The 24,480-nt window shown below is 37.6% G+C and overlaps 3 pseudogenes; all 3 read left to right on the top strand.

Annotated features, from left to right (window-relative positions):
* Positions 1–1,862: 1,862 nt before the first annotated feature.
* LOC147822136 (olfactory receptor 4P4-like) lies at positions 1,863–2,797 on the top strand (annotated as a pseudogene).
* Positions 2,798–8,724: 5,927 nt separating this feature from the next.
* Positions 8,725–9,764, top strand: LOC147822137 (olfactory receptor 4P4-like; annotated as a pseudogene).
* A 4,810-nt stretch (positions 9,765–14,574) lies between these two features.
* Positions 14,575–15,922, top strand: LOC101712527 (protein phosphatase inhibitor 2 pseudogene; annotated as a pseudogene).
* The last annotated feature ends 8,558 nt before the right edge of the window (positions 15,923–24,480 follow it).

Raw genomic sequence — 24,480 nt, forward strand, 5'->3', positions numbered from 1 at the left:
CACATTTATTCTTAGAATTGTGGTGGTGGATTTGACAGTGATCTCAGAGTCTGTCACCTTTCTTGATACAGGAATAACAGAGGTTTAGGGCTGGGGATTTAGCTCAGTGGTGCCGCCCCTGCCTCACAAGCGCAAGGTCTTGAGTTTGATCCCCGGTACAAAAAAAAAAAAAAAGAAAAGAAAAAGAATAACAGTGGTTTCTTCTACTGCTGTGCATCTGAAACATCTCCCAACATTTATGGCAGGCAACTGAAGAATTAGTTCTACTTTTTAAACTCTATACTTCATTAAACCTCTGATCTCAGTATTTCACTCAGTTTTTAATCAGTTCCTTTATACAGAAAATAATATGTTTGGGTTAGATGTATATTTTAATTCTTAAGTCATTCTAATGACTAGATTTCCTTATTATTTAAAACATTTTAAGTTCATTTCATGTGCATTTACATAAAGGAATGCAAAATATCATTTTCTTAAATGAGAGATCACTTGTAATGATAATTATGCCCATACATTTTTAATAAATCAGCAAAGCTTATCAAGTTTGAAGGAGTTTCTATAACTTATATACAGTTTTAAAGATAAGACATACTGTCTTCAAATAGAGACTAGAAAGTTGGAGGGAGATACTGACAGAAAATAATCAAATTGAGACTGTCTCTTCCTGAAAAATGCTAACTTTATTGCTCTATGCATATTGTTGCAGTAAAAGTTCCATAATAATAAATAGGATCTATGGGGCCATATATATATCTGCCACATATAATCTGGGAGTAAAGTAGACAGTCTGTCTGAATGCTGTTTAATTTCTTACCACTGGGGAGAATAGTACTCAGAAGTGCATCCTATCTGTAGTGTACTCTTCCATTATCATCATGTGAATTCTACCCTGATCCTATAATTATTTGTGCAAAGCCATTAATAATCATACAGTTACATTGCTTATCTTTCATTCACTTTTAATACCCATAATTTATTTTAGCAGAACATATTAATTGTGTAGATTTAAAATTATCTGTAAATTTCAATTACTTTTTTCTTTGTCTCTATAATATTAATGTTACTGATTCTAGAGTTTGCCTGAAGATATCTTTTTCACACTAAAATTTAAATAAATATATACAAATTGTTTTGTTATTTTTCATGATGTATTGACAAAAACTTCAACTCTTTTACTCTGTATTCAATTTTCTTTTTGTCTTGTAACATAGATGTCAAAATTGTGTTCTTTAGTTTAACAAGAAGGGCCCACATACCCAGATTCTTACCCCTATGTTTTGAGCTGTATTATCCACCAATCACACAGCTAACAATTTAAGGAATTAAAAAATTGCAAATACATTCATTGAGCAGATATCTGAAAGCAGTTCTGGCACCTGCTCTCTCACTTGCTGGGAGAAGGGCCTGTTACCTAAACTGAAAACACTGTGAATGAAGAATAAAAGTAAAAATTACAAATTAGATAAATATCCTGCATTATATAAAGAAATTTTTTCATATCTCAAGGTTATAAATAGCAACATCAGAACTTCTTTTATTTTAAAATTGCAATTTTCAATCACTATATTTTCACAGTTTAATAAATTATATTCTTAGTGTTACCAATATGAGAGATGGCTTGGAACATCTTTTCTTTTTTTCTTTTTTTTTTTTTTTTGGAACATCTTTTCAAAAACAATTACTGGAGAAATCAGAACAAAAATAAATATTATTAATATTTGTTTTATGTATTAGCTTCCATGATTTTTTTGAGTAGCTTCTGTGACTTTCTGGTAGTCTTTATATGATTGTGATTTTTTTACAAATGCTTTTATCTAAATTCATTTTTCCTCAGATAATTATTTGTGCATTGTGTATCATATATGGAAAGTCAGAGAAACATCAGAATTCATTCTCCTGGGTCTTCTGCCCAGAATATACAGATATTTTGCTTTCATCTTCTTCCTGTTTTGTTACCTTGCCATCTTGGAGGGAAACCTTCTGATCCTTATCTCCATCCAGTGCAGTTCCCTGTAAGATCAACCAATGTAATATTTTCTCAATTATCTATCTTCTATGGGCATCTGGTATACCTCCTATGTGCCACCCAAATTGACTGGCAATCTCCTAGTGGAAAGAAAGTCCATCTCTTACAGGAACTGGATGTTACAGATCTTGGCCATGCACTTCTTTGGAATGATTGAAGTCTTCATCCTCACAGTTATGGCCTTTGACCACTATGTAGCAATCTACAAACCTCTCTACTCCATGATTATCATGAACAGAACTAGATGCAGCCTCCTGATAGTGGCTACCTAACAGGCTGGTGAGGTTGCCCATTCCTTTTCCCAGTTTTCTATGATAACTGGGCTGCCCTTCTGTGGTCCCAATGAAATTGACAACTACTACTTTGATATTTTTCCTTTGCTGAAAGTTGCCTGTACTGATAACCTACATCACTGGTGTACTTGTGGTTGCCAATTCTGCAATGGTTGCCTTAGTAACCTTTGTTCTCCTGTTTAGGTCTTATGTCATTACGCTGTTCACATTAAGATATCATTCAGCCGAGTGAAGACGCAAAGCCCTGTCTACCTGTGGATCTCACATCACTGTTCTTATCTTATTTTTTGGACCTTCCATCTTTTCTTACCTGAGACCCCTTAAAATTTTCCCTGCAGCCAAAGTCTTTGCTCTATTTTACACCATTATTGTACCCGTGTTCAATCCCCTAATCTACACCCTGAGAAATTCAGTGATGAAAAAGGCTCTGAGAAAAGTTTGGTGTCAAAAGATATTTTTAGAAGAAAAATATAATTGATTTGTTATACTTATGGTAAATAATTTTATGCAGCAGTAAATGTTTATTTGTCAGCACCAAGGAATATTATTAGTTTTTTAAATTTTAATTTTATTAGTACATGTTTGCAGTATATGACATTTACATTCATCTTGGGAAGTAGGTACATGTACCTAACAGAGTTTGTTTCTTTTTAAAATCCATTTCTTACCCACCTCCTTCTGTCTCTAATCTGCTTTCCTCATCTCCATTCCTCTTCTTATCATTCTCAGCATGTGTTAATGACATATAATGCTTACTGTTATTGTGGGTAATTGTTATCAGTATATGGCACATCTTATTCAAATCATGAAATGCAAATCATTCATTTATAAATATCAAAGATCAGGAACTGGAAAATTACCAGTAAAATGAAAATTTCACTAGTAAAACTGAGGAGTAGAGAAGGATATCTACACTAAAAATATTGTAGGCTAAGGAATGATACTTTTGTTATGTAGAATAATCAATTCTGATGCTGTTGCAAAATTTAAACAAGTATTTGTTTTTGAAATTTACATAGGGGACGAAGCAATTGTTTTAGCATTCTTTAGAAATAATACAAACAGGTCATTTGCAAAATTAAAAACTAATTTATTTTCTTAAGGAGGTTTATTTTATTTATTATATGAGATATTAAGCTAAAATTATGACATTCTAAAATCAATTAGATAATGACAATGTTCACGCAGATAATTTTGTTTAAAATGTGCAAAGAAGTGGTACTATGCCATGCAGGTGAACCAGCCCCTCATCTCTCTGAGATATTCCAAAATTATGCCAGATGTATAAACAAGAGAAATTAGTTGTCACAATTTTTGTGGGAGAAGTGGTACCAAGGAAAATGCTTTAAAAACATAAATTTTCCTGGAGCACATTTTTTGCATGTACTATTATTTGCTTTATGTTTAGAAAAAATGAGAACAAGAACACAGAAATATATAGACATTAAAAATCATATCAATATGTCCACGGAGAAAATATATTATTTGTAGATGCTGTGTAGAATAGATTTCCAAGACAAATTTTTCCAAAGCAACCAGTGTATGTGAAAAGGGTTCTTTTATATCAAATAAACAGTATTCCTATGTAAACAAAGAGAAGGCAGATAAAAAACAACATTAACAAAAGCATGATTGAAAAACATTTTAAAATTTAAAATGCAATAAAATCTTAAAAGATACTTTCAACAGTAAGAAAACATGACAGGTATGGAGGAGGAGAAAATGTTGACAAGGCATGTAAATTATATCAATTTATATTGGAGGAGAATTGTATACACTGTAGTTTTGACAAGTTACTAATAAAAATGGTATTATACTGGATTGTATCATTTCTCTAATACCTTCTTGGCATTAAAAGAATTGTTATACTGTAACAATGCCTACAGGTTTGGGGAGAAATAGGCTGAGAATTATAAATATTACTCCTCTTCCTATCATCTTCTATGAATTTCAAAGAGAAAATAACACCTTCATATTTGTTTTTCTTTATAGTACACACTATCAACGTGCTTTTTTTGATCAAATATTCTAAAAATGTTTCTTCTGAAAAAAATTTGAAACATCATAAATTATGAGCCAATATAAAATTTTAAGAGTGGAATCATATGTATTTGACAGATGTATTTTTTATCTATCATGAAAGGCCACATCTAAAAGCACTAGAATAGAGGAATGTGAACATCAATGAAGGGACCACTCATTAAACTTTGATCTGGATGTCAGACAGCAACTTAATCACTGCATGACCCTAGTCATAAAGGTCTGAGCAAAAACTCAATGCATTTTTCATTGAATTTTTTTTTCCTTTTAACAAATTCTTGAGATGGAAGTTTTTAAATTACATAAAAAGCAATATTAAGGTTTATTAGTCCCCCCCCCTGAATTTTACGTAACTAAAAGCCATTCTATTTCTCACAGAAAATGCAAGAAATACACTTTTTGAAGAAAATGAAACCCATTGTCTACAAGCCAGAACTAGCCTTCTCTTCTCAGTTTGCTGGCATGAGAGAAAAAATATGACCTTCAAAAAATTTCATCAAATTTATTTTCTTTGCAAAACTTTTCTTGGTGTAAAGTTCAGGGTAATTAAATCTGGGCCCAGAGGATGGATGGTGACTAAGATTCCTAAATGGGGACTGGTGACTACAACCTTCATACCATTTATAATCTGGATCCTAGTCTGGCTGTGGCAGGTCTCCGAATCAGAGGAAAGGAGTGGTGAGTGGTCCTTTCTGAAGGTAAATCCAAACAGCATAGAAAGAATGGTCCATGCTCCAGAATAAACACAGACCTATGCATGATGCACTTTTAGATCATCCACATTATTTAGCAATCCTGTGAGTTAGCCCTCTCTAGAAATAACTTGAGTGATACAAGTACAGGTTGTGGTTTGCCTCACTTGAATGTTTAAATTATCCCATTGATTTCAGAATGTTGGTTTGAATATATTACTTTTCACTGTTTGTGTGAACGCTAGCTGCATGACAGGTGTCAGTTGTCTCTAAAGACAAAACATTTTATTTTGCTTTTTAGTTGCTAGAGGTCTATGCAGAATGCAGTGGAAATCCAGAACCACAGTAATCTGAACAGTAGGAGGACTATCAGAATTCCAGTGAGGTCAGGAGAACACAGTATCAGGGAAGTTAAAGGAAAGTATTCACAAGGATTGGGCTTGAGAAGATTCATGATGAATTATTTCTTCCTTCCCATTCCCGTTCTGCACATGTGATAGCTGTTTTTGGTTCCATTGTTTAGAAAATGCATGACTGCCAGGTAACTTTAATGCAGGCATCTCTTTGAATTTGACAGACTAACTTCTTTTAAGAGTAGAGTGGCAGGAAATTCAAGGAGTTGCCCATTGTGAGCACATTGTGATGTTTCAGAGTGATGTGTACAGGGGCTTGATGCTCATTTGGGTAACGAACTTCAAATCAGAAAAAAAATGTTTAGACCTTTTAATAGAAAGTCAGCAAGGTATTCATTAAGAAACAATCAAACGGTAAAGAAACACAAATCACAAGAACAAATGAGATCCTTGAAGGAAGCAGGACCATGATGATTGATCCCGAGTCATCGGAGAAATGAAAAACAATGAATAAGATGAACCAAAGACCCTAGCCATGTCATTAAATAAAAACAGGAAGTATATTAAAACTTGAGTATGAGTTTATTTTATCTCTATTTATTTTGCTGCTTATCCCTGTTGGTTGCAGTAATTGTTATGACACTGATTTCCACTATTGAATAATTTATTTCTGCATTTATTTTAAATCTTTAAAGTTTTCTTCTCTTAATTATCAAGAAATATTTAACAATTTTTAAGGGAATAGTAGCCTAGTATTTGAGAAGCGATAAAAACAAATGCATTCAATGTAATTAATTTTTGAGCCCCTGTGATGTGCTGAATATTATTTATCTAAAAGGGAGTTAATTCTCTCAGCAGAAGTAGAAAAAGTTGTACTCATTAACAATGTAGTTATCAACATTTCTGTGACTTGGGCCAAGGATTTAGCTCAGTGGCACCACGCCTGCCTGGTAAGCACAAGGTCCTGACTTCAGTCCTTGGTAAACCATGCCCCCCCCCAAAAAAAAAAGAAAAGAAAAGAAAAGGAAAAAATTTCAGTGACTTGAAAATAATACTACTAATAATATTATTACACAAGTCACAAGGATTTGAGAGAGGGGTTAGAATTCAGAATTATATTTGTGCCTGGATCCTCAGCATTTCTAGGTAGACTGTAAGAGAATCTCTCTCTTCATGAGGTGTTTAGTTATGGTTTTGAAAATTAAATATGTATAGCTTACTTCAGAATAGATTAGGAATTAAAATGTTTCAGTCATTGAGGTTTTCAAATAACAAAATAATATCCAATATTTTATTACATATGAATCAAAAACTGTCCTGAGTGGATAAAACTTTAAGTACATTACCAAGTGAGGTTTATGTTTTTTCACATCTTGAATATTCTATTTTCTAGGTATATAGTGGAAAATTATTTAAAATCTCTATGAGTCAGTGTCATCTTTTGTAAAATGGATTTACTAATATTTACTTGTTAGAGTTACTGTGATGATTTTAAAAGTTTATACCTACAAAGAGTTTAGAAAAAGTTTAGGCACGCGGGAATGCTGGAATTCTAAGGTGATACAAAAAATATTAGGCTTCTGGATAGTAAGTGTAATTAAGTAGTTTACTGAGGTCAGTACTTAACTCTGACAGAAGCTATTATACCCAAGTAGTTTTTCTTCAGTATGTTGATAGATTTCACAAAAATATTCATTTTGTGAGATAATGTGATGCAAAATTTTATATGAAGGGGCCGGGTATTTAGCTCAGTGGTTCTGTCGACAGCCTCACAAGCTCAAGTTTCCAAGTTCAATTCCCATTACCAAAAAAAACCAAAAAAACAAAATTGTGGGCTAGAACTTCACATTGTAAAACACAATGGGCTGGGGATTTAGCTCAGTGGTTCCGCTGCTTACCTCCCAAGCACAAGGTCCTGAGTTTGATCTCAGGTACCAAAAAAAAAATTATATGAAAATTGTCTTATAAGTCTTCAGGACTAGAATCATTATTTTATAGACTGAAACCTAAAGTAGGTGAATACAAAATCCTAGTGTGAACGATGAGCTAGATTAGAAAACAAATCAAGACCTCTTCCTCCCTCACCCACTATTCTTGTGGCACTTAAAGTATCACTGGAGACTGAGAACTTGAGATTTATTGCTTTCTACACAAATACACAAACTGTAGATTGGTCTTTATAAATGGGTCATATTTAGGACAGAAAGAAGCAATCCTAATGTGTAGGTTTTGTTTATACCAATATTTTTCTAGTCTTAGAAAATTTGACTGAATTTATCATCCCATTTTGTAATTTACAAATCTATATTAGAATGTCTTTAGTGATGGAAATCTAACGTACGGTGACTTTCTCAAACTTTTACAGATGAATTCAAACTTTCAACTGAGAGAATTCTAATTTCAAGGTCTGATTTTCTAAATGGTAGTTTAGGGATCTGCATATTTCTTCTTATTGACAAAGTCAATTCAGTTTTACATTTGTAAAGTACTATTACTCCTGGATGCTCAGCAGAAATGCAGACTGATTAAAAAGACTGAGGAAAACAGATGTGATAAATATCATATAATGAGTCACAAGTGAAACAATCCAGTAAAACTGAATTGGATTTCATTCATAGCATTTATTTTTAATCACTACATTATTGTATGTTTCATGTAAGTATACAATTGCAGTTTAATTGAATACAGAAATACAAATATTTCTAAAATATTAGCATTTTACTATCAAAAGTGCATGCAAGGGAAAGAAACAAACTTAAATCAATTGCTTGGATCTTTTACTGAGAGTATTTGTCTTTTACTTTCTTCATATAAACACAAATTTATATATACATATATTATACATTTACAATTATATTATCTTTGTGTTCTAACTCACTCTAAAATGATTTTGACATTGAGTATGTTCCACCAACTAAATTATACACCACTGATATACTTTACATTTATTAAAAAAATGTGTATGATAACTATGATTTATGCTTATAGTTGGGTCTTTAACAACATTTGAGTTTGTAGGATCCAAAAGTATGTTCTTTATAAGTTGTACATGGAGAAAAATTTGCAAATGAATAATAATTTTTGAGCAACTTTTTAATTCTTTGATTGAGTGTATTCATTTTTATTAATGTCAACTTTGGACAAAATGTCCTGAAAAGATGGTTTATGAAGCCATCATCAGACTAACTAGAAAAGAACATCAAAAAATGTTTTTTATTAAATCTATGATTTTCTTTTTCTGAAATTTTGGAGTCTTGTCCATTAAAGTTAGTTACATAATGTAAGTTCCATTATCAACATTCTTCATAAAATTCCTGGCTTTAACTTAAGCTTCTGTCTTTTCAGGTGGTTGTTAATGTATTTTTGCTGCACCAGGCCATGGGAAATAAAAATAATGCCACTGTGTTTATTCTCCTGGGACTTTCTCAAAATAAGGAGATTGAAGCCCTCTGCTTTGTACTATTTTTGTTTTGTTACATTGCTCTCTGGATGCAAAATATGCTCATAATAATTTCTATCACATGCACACAGCTAATTGACCAACCCATGTATTTCTTCCTCAATTATCTGTCACTCTCTGACCTTTGCTATACATCCACGGTGACACCCAAGCTAATGACTCACTTATTGAAAGAAAGTAATATTATTTCCTACAGTAATTGCATGCTACAGCTCTTCATCATTCACTTCCTTTGAGGCACTGAGATCTTCATCCTCACGGGGATGGCCTATGACCACTACGTGGCTATCTGCAGGCTGCTGCATTACAGTGTAATCATGAGCAGGCAGCGGTGTAACTGGATCATCATAGCCTGTTGTTCTGGGGGATTTCTGCACTCACCATTAAGTTCCTCCACAGCATCTTCTTACTGTTCTGTGGGCCCAGTGAGATAGACCACTACTTCTGTGATGTGTGTACACTTTGCTGAAATTGGCCTGCATGGACACACACAAAGTTGTTCTCTCGGTTGTTGTTAATTGGGGTCTGATTGCACTGATGACATTCATGATTTTTATGATGTCTTAGGTTCTGATACTGTGCTCCATTAGGGTGTACCCTGCTGAGATCCGTTCCAAGGTGCTCTCAAAGTGTGGCTGTTACATCAAAGTGGTGGTGCTGTTCTTTGTGCCAGTGCTCTCCATTTACATTAGATCCAACATAACGTTTCCTGCAGACAAAGTCTTTGCTCTTTTCTATACCATCATTGCTCCCATGTTCAACCCTCTGATCAACACATTAAGAAACCTGGAAATGAAGGATACCATCAGGAAAATGTGGTTTTACCAAAATAGTTTGGGAAGGAAGGAAGTAGTATGTAAGCCAATTTAGAATTTTATTTTATGGCTCAATGCTCGGTCTAAGAATTGAAATGGAATGATATGAAAACAAGGTTACAGGAGTTGCGTGGAAAACACTGAATCAGCACGGTGCAGACAGGAAGGTCTGCGGACTGGGTTCCAAGGTCACCAGTAGCCCTGAAAACATCAACAATCCACTGGACAACACCACCCCCCCAGCTCCTTTGGCCTCTTCTCTGTACAGCCACCTGGTTACACACTATAGAGACACAGAGGAAACCGGACCACCAGAACACTGTACTGGAGCTAATCAAGTTCTCAGCATTTAAAGAGTTCCTGCCCAGAGGTAGGGGCTTCTGAGCCACGGTCCCACAGCTCCTGGTCCAGAGGAAGGGGCTACCTGCCACCATCCCTCCCTCCACTCCCAGCCCAGAGGAAAGGGCTTTTGGGCTGCCCTCCATCCCACCACTCCCAGCCCAGAGGTAGGGGCTTCTGAGATGCCGTCCAACTGCTCCTGGTCCAGAGGAAGGGGCTTCTGGGATGCCAAACATCCTGCCACTCCTGGCCCAGAGAAAGGGGCTTTCAGGAAACCATTCCTACTGCCACTCCCAGCCCCTGGCCCACCTCTCCCAGTTCAGAGGGGATGAGCCATGCAGACGCAAACAGCACCCCCCTGCCCCCACAGTCGAAATGAGAAAACACATAAGTCTCAAAACCAGACTTCCAGATCACCTATAGCAACCCCAAATGGAAATGATATGGAAAACTCTGATACTCAACCACCTGGACCCACTGAACTGGCAACAAAAGGGGATCTGGAAAAAATGAAATCAGAAATAATTTCTCAGATAACGGGAGAAATTGTGCCCCTAGTGAAAGACATGATTAATAAATCTAGAGAGGAGCTCAGCAACATGATGGAATCCCAACATAGGAAATAAATGGAGTCCATAAAACAGATGCAAATAGATTTCCAGGAGATGAAAAACTCCACTGAATGTCTACACAGCAGAATGAGCCAATGTGAGGAGAGAATTTCAGATATAGAAGATAAGATTGCAGTTAGTGACCAGGAAAAGAAAAACTGCTTCAAAATTATAAGGGAACATGAGAAATCAATCCAACAGCTGCTAAATGATGCAAAGAATAACATAAGACTGATTGGGCTCAATGAAGAAACAGGAGAGAGTGCAGATGACATAAAAAAAAAAAACTCTTCTCAGAAGTAATGGGAGAAAACTTCCTAAGCAAGGGAAAAGAACTTGACATACAGATAAGAGAGGCATATAGGACTCCAAATAGCCTTGATCAAAAAAAAACTACACATAGGCATGTAATTGTTAAGATTCCAGAAACTCAACGAAAAAGTTTTACAAGCAGTTAGAGAAAAAGAAACAAATCGCATACAAAGGAAAGCCCATCAGATTCACAGCAGACTTCTCAACACAAACCATCAAGGCAAGAAGAGCTTGGAGTGATATATTCCAAGCCCTAAAAGAAAACAGCCTCCAACCCAGATTGATGTACCCTGCAAAACTATATTTAAAAAACTTGTGGAGAAATAAGACACTTTCAGGACAAAGAGCACCTTACAAACTTCATGAATACCAAACCAGCACTCCAAAGAATTTTACACAATATCCTAGTAACAGAAATTGAGGATCACAGCCCCAGGAAGAAAAGCAGAATGAACCCATCTGGCATGGCAAGAAATTAAATGTAAAGGGGGAGAACCTCCCCCCCCAAAAAAAAGTCATGGCAGTGATATGTTAATATGTTTCAGTTATAACCATCAAGGTAAATGGTCTCAATTCACCAATCAAAAGAAATTGACAGAATGGGTCAAGAAGCAAAATCCAACAATATGCTGCATACAAGAAATAAACTTAATTCAAAAGGAAGCTCATAGACTGAAAATTAAAGGATGGAAAACAATACTCCATGCAACAGGAACCCCCCAAAAAGGAGGAGTAGCTATCCTCTTTGCAGATCAAGTAGATTTCAAACCAACACTGATTAAGAGAGACAAAGAAGGACACTACATCCTTGTAAACGGAACAATCCAAGAGGAAGAGATGACAATCATAAATATCTATGCACCAAACACTAGTGAGCCCAACTATATAAAACAAATACTAATGGACATGAAAAGTCATATATGCACTAATACAGTTGTAGTGGGGGACCTCAAAACCCCACTGTCACAGATAGATCAACTAAACAAAAAATAAGTAATGAAATACTAGTCATGTCTTTTTGTAGTGCTGTGAGCAGGCACAGAAAGGACCCTTTCTTTTTCCATAAAGGCTTTTTCAGTAATCACCACATTTCAAACACTGCCTGTAATTTCAATATTCTTTCAATAGTCTTCCAAACTCATTGCAAAAATTTGACATTAAAACTATAAGTTTTGTACCCAAGACATTGATCTGAACTATCAATATGCTTTCTAAAAAATAACATAGTCCCAGGCAAAGGATTTGACAGGATTGACAGGAGATTTACATAGACTTTGTTTCTACTTTTTTCTTTTCTCATAATTTTTCCTTTCCCTTCTTTCATTTCCCCTTCCCCTCCCACTTTCCCTACCCCTTGGACCTTTTCTTCCTATTTCAAAGTATCAATTATTCATTTTAATCAGTTTAATCTTTATTTACACTTTCAGTTTCTCACACTAGAGAAACTATTTGGTATTGGGTGGAGGGGGTGAAGGGCACACAGTTAATGGGGAAAAAATAAGAACCAAGATACATCATGTACACGTACAAGCACCCAAAAATAAATGTAAACATACTGTATACCTGAAATGAACCAATAAAAGAATTTAAGCAAAAAAAAAAAAAAAGATTTGACAAGAGATTTTAAGAATGATGGAAGCATCCGCAGGCACATATTTAGCTCTTCAGAGAGTGAAATTGGTAGCAGAAAGGACTTCCTTTACAAAATGTGTGAAGTGGGGGTGTAACTGTGCTTCTCTGCAGTTCAAGATTTATAAGGAAATCACTCACTCTGACCTACTTACATAGAGTAAGAATGAAGACCCCAGCAGATGGACCCACAGAAGTGTGGTCCGGATGCACCACAGCTGAGCAGGATGCCCCAGTGCTAGCTGAGGCCACCTCACTTTATCAGTGCCTCCTGTGACTGTCTCTGGCTCTGGCCCCCTGCCAGCCTGGGGTCCATCCCACTCTCATTAACCAGCCAGACCTGCAGAGCACTGTGGGCATCCAGAGATGCTCTATTTTCAAGGACATGAAAGTTACTGAGGATGCTGATCTGCTTTAAAATACTTCAAAAACTGTGATTTATTAAAATAAGACAGAATCATTGATAAACAAAAGTAAAATTCAAATGAATGTCCTTGCAAAGGGATGATTTTAAAAATATACTAATGAGCAAAGTAATATGATTATGGTGTTACTTTTCTAAACTTCAATAGACGGGATAATTAAAACTAATCTCTTGATTTCAGATCTTGTAAAAAATGGCCCAAAATAAATAAAATTATTATAGCATTCAGTTATTCATTTTTTCCTCTCAATTAAATTTGAGAGAACCAATCGTCCATTATATTCATCAGGTTGTTTGTTTCTGTGTAATATATTTTTATTTTATTCTTATATTGAGTCCTGGTATATGTGTAGGTAATAAAATCAATGACAATAGCAATAACAGTGAAAGAAAGCTGTATTCACGTTGCCAAACACTTCACAGACTGATTCCAACTAGGATTTCACCTCGTGCCCTGCTGCAGTTGGTTCTTACTGTTTTCAGTTGCCCGGCACCATGGGAAAGCATTCATGTCTTGGAATGCTGTGACTTGGGTTTATCTACTAATATATAGAAATATATAGAAATCCCAGATCCCATGAATGTAAAAGGGTAATTTGAAAATAAATCCCTCTGATGGAATTGCCAATCATAAAACCCCAGCAGGAAGAATGTGAGAAATTCTAATTCCTTTATTTGTGAACTGTCCTTGCCATGCATTTTTGTTTAGAAGGAAAGACCATTACACGTTTAGAAAGAAACTGCATCTTCTGTGTTGAGATGTGAATTTAACAAAGTGGTAAATCCTATGATTTAGAAGGTGATAGATCACATGTGCAGGCAATATTTAAAGTTGTCCTCTTGCTTCCTGTGAAAAACTGAAGGTTCCATATCAGTGTAAATGGTGTGCCTCGGGCAAGTAGCATGCAAAGCTTCAAAGGAAACTTTCTGCAAGAACAACAACATAGTTATTGCCAATGTTTTCCTTCTTTCCTCTTCGGGGCACTGTCATACTTTAGACTTCACGTAGAAGTTGGGATGGGATAGTCATTGTTAAATACTAACTACTGAAATATATGAAACTCTCAAATTAAAATTTCCTCACCAAGACAAAATACTTGAGTAATACAGAACTTAATTTAGCAAAAATAAGGTGAAATAATCAAGATTAAACTACTTCCATTAGCTAATCAGTACTGCGATGCTGGTAGAGCCGCCTTTGTCTCTCGGATTTTCTGAATTATTTTCTGCAGTGCTGCTTTAGTGATCATTAATTTCTTTAAGATTTGTTTCTTGTAAAGTCTTCACTTTTCTACCACATTTGACAAATAACACCACCAGATACAGAACTCTGGATTAAAACTATTTTAAATTCTCGCCCCGCCCCGCCCCGCCCTAGATAGGGCGAGGAGGCGGGGGCCGCTTGGTTTAGGCATCAGCATCTCTTGAGCACTGAGGTACTAGGCTGCTGGCATCTCTCTGGGCATGGGTCTTGTGCAGGCGGGGAGGAGGCTTTCGTCGTGCGCGGCGTCTACTGTGACATCACGGTCATTGTGTTGTGACAGTGACGCGGAGAGTTGTTCCCGCGACAACGAGTTCCGAAGCTTTGGCCCGGAGCTGGCTCTGAGGCCACCTGGCTGGTCGCTGCGAGCGCCTGACCTTTCTCTTCCTGGACTCTTCGCTAGCAGCGACCCTGAGCCAACAGCTGGCACCACTGGCAATGGCGGCCTGGACGGCATCGCACCGGCCCATCAAGGGGATCTTGAAGAACAAGACCGCTGTGACTTCCGTGGCGGTGGCCTTGGCCGAAGAGCCAGTGCCGGGCCAGAGCGTCCAGCAGGAGCTGAGTAAAAAGTCCCAGAAGTGGGATGAAATGAACATCCTGGCAACCTATCATCCAGCCGACAAAGACTATGGTTTAATGGACACAGATGAACCAAGCACTCCTTTCCATAGTATGATAGGTGATGATGAAGATGCAGGTAGTGATTCAGAACCCACTGAAGCCCTAACTCCAGATGTCTAAGCTAAGAAATTAGCTGCTGCTGAAGGCTCAGAGCCAAAGTATCGGATTTGGGAACAAGAAAGCAGTGGAGAGGAGGATAATGATCTCTCACCAGAAGGGCGAGAAAAAAAGTGATAATTTGGAAGGAAAAGGAAGCTTCAGCACAATGAAGGACTGAATATTAAGTTAGCTGGAGAGTTCATTTCAAAAGACCTAAATGATAATGAGGAAGATGAAGAAATGTCAGAGACTGAAGATGGAGAAAGCACGAATATTGAAGAATCGAAGCAAGGATCTACTACAGGTGATCAATGGCAAAACAAATCCCAAAGTTCATAGAAGAGCTTTGTTCTGCACTGCAGTTGTCAAATACAAATCCTGTTACTATAATGCACTGCTTATTTTCTCCACAATTCATGACTTAAGTACCCAAATACACACGTTTATTATATATTGCCAAGAATTAAATGATAACCTTAGAGACTGATTAGACTGAAAATGCCTAATGAATGCACACATTCTTATGCCTCATACTTCACCACAAACACAGTATAACGTCATCAGTCCAAAACTGCTTTACTTTCGTAAGAACACTAGTTAATTTGTATGAGTATTATATAGCTTTTTATGCATTAGAAGTTAATGTCTTTTAGGGGGAGGGAAACTAATTTATTTTCATCACTTGTAGATGTGGTACCTCTTACAAAAAGTTTGTTGGGCTTTTTGTATTTTATCAAAAGCCAATTGGAACAACAGGACATATAGGTTGATAAATAGGCTTTAAAGGTATTTTTAACAGTTGTCTTCAGTTTGATTTGTCTGTTTGACTGAAAAGGATTCCAAGAGTTACTGTTATATTTTCTGGTTACTACCTTCAAAATTCCCATTGAATTTCTTTGTGCTTACAAGGAAGAGACTGAAATTTTTCTCATCAAAACTTAAATAAATTGCCAGGTTAAACTTGCACTAGTGTCTGCTCTGCTTGCTTTGCTACACTGGGCAGACTTCACATCACTTTCTTCAATAAATTCAATTCTAATGTAGCTATCTCAGCTTCCCCTTATGTACCTATCTTTATTTCCACTCCTTTCTACACATACAAGGATCACAAAGATTGTCACAATGTTAGGAACTCTCCTTTCTCTAACATACTCCGTCATTTGCTGCAATAATGAAATTCTCATTGCCTATTAATGCCTAATAGTTCTACTATGTGAAGAAAGTAGTTGAGTAGCTGCAATATTATAAACAGGATATATAATTCAGCTACTCAATTTTTGTACTTCTCTGGTTTACTTCTTGATAATTAAATTGCTATTATTAGCTCATTTGACTTAATTAGACCTTAGGAAACAGATAAGGACTTTTTGCATGATGAGAGAATTGTATGTAACCAGTGATATGATTGCTCCTGAATGTATAGACAGAATTAAGCCTGAACATTTTTTAATTTAAATTTTTTTAATAGTCCCTGTGTAAGGGAGTATGATAATATATATTATGACAAATGTCCTTTATTCTTCTAACACAGGATTATTTGGATTATTTTTTCCCTGAAATGAAGTGTCCTGTGTATCTTGGTTTAGTGATTTCATTTCTAGTCAATTATTTGCATCAATTTTTTTGTTAGTACCAAGAATCCATTATGTGAACAGACTTTTAAAATAATTTCTGTATATTTATGATATATGAAAAGGCTTTTATTGATCTTCCACTTGCAAATTTATGGAAATATCAGTATGTTGAAATCAATAAAAAGTGGGATAATTAAAAAAACTCTATTTTAAGGCTGATAAAACTATATTCCAAGCTCTCCTAGTCTTCAAAGTTTGTGCTGAGAAAACCATTATTCTGATAGTCTTGATTTTGTAGGCAACTTTTTGGTTTTTCTCTTCCAGCTTTTAGGGTTCAATTTGTGCTGAATTTCTCAAATTTTGATGATGCTAGAAAAGACTGTTTTCTGATTCTGGCTATTTGAAGTTCTATCCACCTCCTGGATTAAATATTAAATTCTTTCCCAGATTTGCAAGTGTTTTTCTATTATTTCAGTTTTAAAATTTTTATTTCTTTGGAAGCAGCTTCTAGGTTTCCCTTTATTTTTTAAATTCTCAATGCTCTTTGTGTTTTAGAACAGGGCATTCAAGGAAAGTAATTGTCTTAGTTACTTTTCTTGCTGAGACAAAATACCCTACACCCAATGTTAAAAGAGAAAAGGTTTATTTAGTTCAGAGTTTATAGAGGATTCAGTCCATAATCTACTGACTCCAAGTCAGGGTGGCACATGGCAGAGGGGCAGCAGTTCATGGCAGTGGAAAACAGCAAAATCAATAAGAGAGCCTTAACAGCATCTTTCCACCCCTTTTGTTTTATTAGACAACCAGAATTAGGACAGTGCCAAACCAATGAGTGCACTAGTTTAGTAATCCACACCCTTAATCCCAGCATCACGCACTCTAGATTCACCCATCTCTGAAAATGCCACCTCTGACCTCATGAGGCTTTGGGTGACATCTAGACCAAAACCATAGCAGTAATAATATTTACTCTTAGGAACTCAAGCAAAATGCATACCTTTAAATGCTAATTTTAATCACAATTTCACGATTTTCAATTTTTATTTTTATTAGCACACATATGCAGTATTTGATGACTACATTCCTCAAGGGCAGCTGGTGCATGTACATAACATATTCTCATTCGTTGTTCATCCTTTGCTCTCTCCTACCACACCTCCATCTCTTGGTCAATTTCTTTTGCAAAGACTCCATCTCTCAGTTTCCTATTATCTATCTTTACTTTAATCCTTATTTTGTGGTTTCTTATATAAGAGACAGCATCCAATACTAAAGCTTGTACATCTGAATTATGACTCCCAAAAGAATGACCATGATCAAGAAATGAAATAACAACATATGCTGGTGAGGCTGTGGAGAAAAAGGAATCCTTTCACATTGCTGGTATGAATGTAAATTAGTACAACCATTATGGAAATCAGTGTGAAGATTGCTCAAAAACTAAATATAGAAATTCAGTTTAATCTAATCATTCTCTTTCTAGGTATCCTCCTGGAAGAGTTGAATATGTCACATTACAGTGATCCATGCATACCATGTCTATAGCAGCACAATTCATAATAAAGTGGAACTTCAAGAAAAACAAGTGTTTTGCAGCCTTGCGCACTACTTTCACCTTGGGTCACCCCCATCCCCTATAGCTATAGCTCCTTGTTCTGGTACAGATTGAAATTGGAAACTATGACCTATAAACAAAGATCATGACACTCTGTTCTCACACAATTCACAAGGCTCTGTCTTCTTTCAAGTCCAAGCTATTAACTCCTTTGTCTTCTATAATCTCATTTTCCCCAGGTTCACTCCAATGGAAAGTCCACCCCCCTTCCACCAAATGCAGAAATCTAGAGCCTTTCCTTTGTTCTGGGCTCAAGATTTAGATGAGAGTTTCTTGAGGCAGTGTTCATCTAAAATAGACATCCTCTTGTGCCCTCTTTGGTCACTCCCGTCTTCCAAAATCCCACAATAATACATAAATCTTTGAAGCAGCCTGTATGTGCCTCAGTTGGGATTTTTAGAGGCACTTTCAAATGGGAACATCTAATTCTTCTTAAGTTTTCCTCCAGAAATTAATTATATTTTAAAATATCTGTAATTCTTAGAAGAATTCCCTGCACCATGATAGGAATTCAGTAATTACAAAGTCATAGAAATGTGTTTTTTGATTAACTTTGGAATAAAATTATAATATATTTGATCATCTATCTGAAGAAGACATGAATACAAAGTAATATATCCCAGGAACCCAAGCTATGAATTTACTATAATTTTGATGAAATAAAGCTATTTACTGTGAGTTTTAAGAAATTGAAAACTGTTGAAATTTGAAATACATTTTAGGGAATATTATTGCACTATAAATTTGTAAAGTTGCTGAATTTTCTCCTCAGACAGTAAACCTTCAATAACTTAGCACTAAAAATTCCGTGGAAGTTAGAATTTAAACAAGCATGTGATCATTTTCCTCACCGAGTGAAGACTTAATGTCTGGTTTGAAATGTGCTTACTGCCTAATGAAGGTTGAAACTGTTAGGTGTCTTGTCTCAGGCACATTAGGATCTTTCTGGGAAAATTTGAGTTCTGGGGCACAATTAAAGACCGTGTAAACAAGGTAGACAATGTCTTGTAGGGACTGGTTCTGGACTCCAAAGAAGGAGATAAAAGTTCAGGAAGAATGGTTAAAAATATTTTTTAATGAGAATTAATCAAAATGGACAATTGATAGCAATATTTCTTCCTCTACTACTCATTGTGGTGTCCATAGAGATTGCGTTATATAACCAATATGAGATGTATCAACACAGCGATACTTGAAAACCATGGAAATATCACATTTCAAAACACTGACAAAGTCTGGGAGTCAGTTTGATGTAGTATTACAATATTTCATCCTTAAAGAATCCTTCACAAATGGGCATGATCACAGGACCAGAACACTCAGATTTCTGAAGGTCCAGAGACAAGAAATGGTGGAACCATTAACACTTATTTGCTACCAAGCTCACAGGGCATCAAAGAGTGGCTCTCAATCTTGAGTTTATTTAATCCAAGGAAATTAAAGTGAAGCCAAATCTAACCAATTTCTCTACTTTTTCTAGAATATAACACAAGGCCATCTCTTTGCTCCAGGAGGAGAGAAAAAATGTACAACAATGTAGGAGGGAAAGTTCCACACTGGGATTTATGCTTCCCTGGGCTTTGCTGGGATACATACCCTGTTCAAAGATTACATTATTTCAGCTTCATTGTGTCTCGCATAATGCTTACTATTCTTTGACTTGGAATATTTTCTTATCACTCTGGAAAATACTTTGTGAAAATGTGCAAAATTTTTTTAAAAACACTCCAGTTTTGAGGAATTAAAGAATCTAAGTTTTGGTAAGAAACCCCAATGAGGATGTTTCTAGTACATCAATGGACAAACCTAAGCTTCATGAAGCCTGAAATGTAGGTGGGCTTGGGCATTATTTTTAACATAAGTGAAACAGAAATGCAGATCCAGAATGAAGGCCAGACTCGGCGGGGCTGTGCCTGTACTGGTTCTGAAGACAGAGTTTCTTCAGCTTTCTATGAGCCTTGGACTCCCGGTCTCACGCGCTTCCTGATGTTCTTTTCCTGCTTTTTACTACTTTTTAATTTCTTTGCTCTTTACTTTATATCATGTGAGAAAAATGCTTGAAGTCGACGAAGTGTCAATCCTAAAATGCACGCTGGTCAGGCCGGTCCTGAGAGAACTCACTAGAATGCTCCTTGGCAAGTAAGATTGGAGGTGCGCGCCCTGTGGGTCAAGGAGGCCTAGCAGTGGGCTGCAGCAGGCAGGAGGCCGCCTCCCTCTGGGGCCTGGAGTTGGACCCTTCCAGCTGCTGCTGCTGTGTCTGGTGACAACATGAACACTCAGTGGGTCACACCCTGTACTTAAAGGTGATGGAATTCACCGCCTGCCTTTAGTTTTTCTACAAATTAATTTCAGTCCTGAGAGTAGTTTCTTCTTCTGGAACACAATTTTGAGTATATGCACAGTGTATCTTTTCATATTCACTTATTTGGCAAAAAACAATCCCATAAATTCCCCCACTTTCTTCACCACGTACTGTGAGGTATTCGTATTTAGGTAATTTCCCCATGTTTAGTATTTCTCTGCTGACTGGGTCCCCCCCACCGCACCCCACAGCTACACTCTGACACCTGGGGCCTGCAGGTCCCAGTCCTGCCTCCTGACCTCTTCCCTGCCTGGACGATGCTTTCTGGGCAGCAGTGGTTCATCCCTCTCCGCTGCCTGCAGAGGGCCATCTGGGCTACGTGGACCTTGCAGCCCTCGTGGTCTCAGTATCCAGGGCTCCTGTGCAGGACCGGGCCCTGAACCCCCACCCTCTGTGCCCTCACAGGAGCGCTCCACACAGGTGCTCTTGGCTGCTGCAGCCCACCTCGCACCTGCATCACTTCCCTGCCAGGAGAGTCACGTGAAGTGGGGCACTCAGGGAGCTGCTAAGATAGTGGCATTAGGGGGACAAAAGGGAGTGACAGGTGCAGCAAGAGGAACGACGCACGGCCAGTCTGGCCCTGACAGGACTCCAGAGGTGACGGTGTGGCCGCTCCTGCAGCCTGGAGCGATGGGGTGTGTGGGGTGAGGAATGAGTCCACTTGCACCTTGGGCTGTCTACTCCAGAGAGATGGGAAGGGAAGGGAGACTAGGTTTATCCCAGAGATTTAGTTTAAATCCACTGCGATTGATTAATATGTCAATGAAATAATTACCAAATATGTGGAATCTTTAAGTCAGAGAACCTTTAGTAAATGTAACTGTTTCCTTACAACACTTATCACAGTTAAATCTTTTCAGTCCTTTTAAATGTCAGGAAGCTTTTTGCCATCTTATGTGCATTAGCACTTTACAGTTACTGAGTTGCAGGACTGCAATACAGGCCCCAGGGAGGAGGCCACACTCCCTGGGTGAGCAACTCCGCTCTGTGTGTACAGCAGCCCTGGGCAGAGCACACTGCAGTCACACAGCCCTTCCCAGCAACCTCTGTCTCTCATTCAACACAGCAGTGCCATCCAGCCCCCTCTTCTGCTCCTGGAGGAAAGAAGACAGCTGGCTCATGTGTGTGTGCGTGTGTGTGTGAGTGTGTGTGTCAACAGGCTCAGCCTCACTATCCCAATGTCAGGTGCTGGGTCCATCTCCTGAAAGTTGGACAAGAAAGATTTTCTACAAAGCTTGTCTTCTTTTTTCAAAACTAACCATTTATACTGAGTCCACTTTATAAAAATGTGGTAATCATTAAAGAGGAAAATGAATGTTTTATTGAAACTTTTTGTCTTTTTGAGCACATGTTTAAATATAAACTTACATAAAAGCATAGCATACATACAAATATATCCAAATGTGTACACAAATATATACTTTTACATTTAAATACATGAATATTATTTCTATGATCTATGTGTATTTATATTGCTTCCTTGTAAAGGTGACAGCTTCTTTTCTTTACTTTACCCTTCTGCTCCTTCTCTTGACTGTTGCGTTGGCAGCTGAACTAACCTCTGGCACACAGGAGGGAGCCCTTTGACACTCAGCCAATGGCCCTGCTGGACAGGACACCTCAGTTTGCCAGAAATTTCCTCAAAATATCTGTAGGATCAAAATCATTCACCACTAAAAGTTAAAAATATATACTCTGGGCAACTAAAAACCTACTTCAATCAATAATTTTATCTTTCACCTGACATGTATTTGTGCAACACAAAATTCTTCTTGGAAAATTACTTTCAGATTTTCAATGCATAATTCTGCAGGAAAATGGAATTTTTTGCTACAATTTTTACTCAGAGCAAATTTGAGAGTTTCAAGTAAAATGAAATAAGTAGATAAGATGCATTACAGAAGCATACAATTCATTAAAACAATTAATTTTAGGCATTTAATTAAACTATATTTGAAAAGATAATAGCAAATAATGCAGTATATACAGCATTTCAAAAAGTAAAACGATGTGGCACGCCCTACCGAGGTCCCGAAACATGCCGAAGACGCTGAGTCACCCCGCTGCAGACAGGCAGGTCTGCCCACGCACTACCGAGGTCCCGAGTGGCACAGAACATGCCGAATTAGCCCGCTGCAGACAGGCAGGTCTGTGCATGCCCTACCAAGGTCCCGAGTCACGTGGAAGATGCTGAATCACCCTGCTGAAGACAGGCAGCAACCTGGTACCACACTACAAAGATGCAGAGGACCCCAGACCACCAAACCAAGGTAGTGAGTCCTGCTGCTCCCGGCCGACAGGTAGGGGCTTCTGAGCCGCTGTCCCACTGCTCCTGATCCAGAGGAAGGGGCTTCCCAGTCACCATCCCTCCCGCTGCTCCAAGCCCAGAGGAAAGGGCTTTTGGGCCACCTTCTGTCCTGCTGCTCCTGGCCCAGGGGAAGGGGCTTCTGGGCCACCTTCCCTCCCACCACTCCCGGCCCAGAGGTAGGGGCTTCTGAGCTGCCATTCCACTGCTCCTAGTCCAGAGGAAGGAGCTTCCTGGCCACCATCCCTCCTGCTGCTCCCAGCCCACAGGAAAGGGCTTTTGGGTTACCATCCCTACCCTGCTCCCAGCATCTGTCCCACCTCTCCCAGCTCAGAGGAGGTAATCTGTGCAGGCACTAACAGCCCCCCACCCCAGTCGAAATGAGAAAACACATAAAGAAGTCTCAAAACCAGACTTCCAGATTACATACAGCAACCCCAAAGGGAAATGAAATGGAACACTCTGATACTCAACCACCTGGACCCACTCAACTGGCAACAAAAGGGGATCTGGAAAAAAGGAAATCAGAAATAATTTCTCAGATAACAGGAGAAATTGTGCCCCTAGTGCAAGACATGATTAATAAACCTAGAGAGGAGCTCAGCAACATGATGGAATCCCAAACTGAGAAACAAATGGAATCCATAAAACAGATGCAAATAGATTTCCAGGACATGAAAAACTCCATTGGAAGTCTACAGAGCAGAATGAGCCAATGAGAGGACAGAATTTCAGATATAGAAGATAAGATTGCAATTAGTGACCAGGAAAAGAAAAATTGCTTCAAAATTAGAAGGGAACATGAGAAATCAATCCAGCAACTGCTAGATAATGCAAAGAAGAATAACATAAGACTGAGTGGGCTCAATGAAGAAACAGGAGAGAGTGCAGATGACATAAAAAAAACTCTTCTCAGAAATAATGGCAGAAAACTTCCCAAGCAGAGGAAAAGAAGTTTAACATACAGATAAGTGAGGCATATAGGACTCCAAATAGGCTTGATCAAAAAAAAATCTACACATAGGCATATAATTGTTAAGATTCCAGAACACAACAGAAGAACAAAGTTCTCCAAGCAGTCAGAGAAAAGAAACAAATCACATACAAAGGAAAGCCCATCAGAATCACAGCAGACTTCTCAACACAAACCATCAAGGCAAGAAGAGCTTGGAGTGACATATTCCAAGCCCTAAAAGAAAACATCCTCCAACCCAGATTGATGTACCCTGCAAAACTAGCTTTCAAAATGGATGGAGAAATAAGATACTTTCATGACAAAGAGCACCTTAGGAACTTCGTGAAGACCAAAAGAGCACTCCAAAGAATTTTACACAATATCCTAGGAACAGACATTGAGGATCACAACCCCAGGAAGCAAAGCAGAATGAACCCATCTGGCATGACAATAAATTGAATGTAAAGGGGGAGAACCCAACAAAAAGAAAAAGTCATGGCAATGACAAGTCAATATATTTCAGTTATAACCATCAATGTTAATGGTCTCAATTCACCAATCAAAAGAAATAGACTGACAGGATGGGTCAAGAAGCAAAATCCAACAATATGCTGCATACAAGAAACACACTTCATTCAAAAGGAAACTCATAGACTGAAAGTTAAAGGGTGGAAAACAATACGCCATGCAA

This window comes from Heterocephalus glaber, unplaced genomic scaffold, assembly GCF_053883595.1.
Source record: "Heterocephalus glaber isolate CG9 unplaced genomic scaffold, H.glaber_assembly_v1.0 deba00001673, whole genome shotgun sequence".
Lineage (NCBI taxonomy): Eukaryota > Metazoa > Chordata > Mammalia > Rodentia > Bathyergidae > Heterocephalus > Heterocephalus glaber.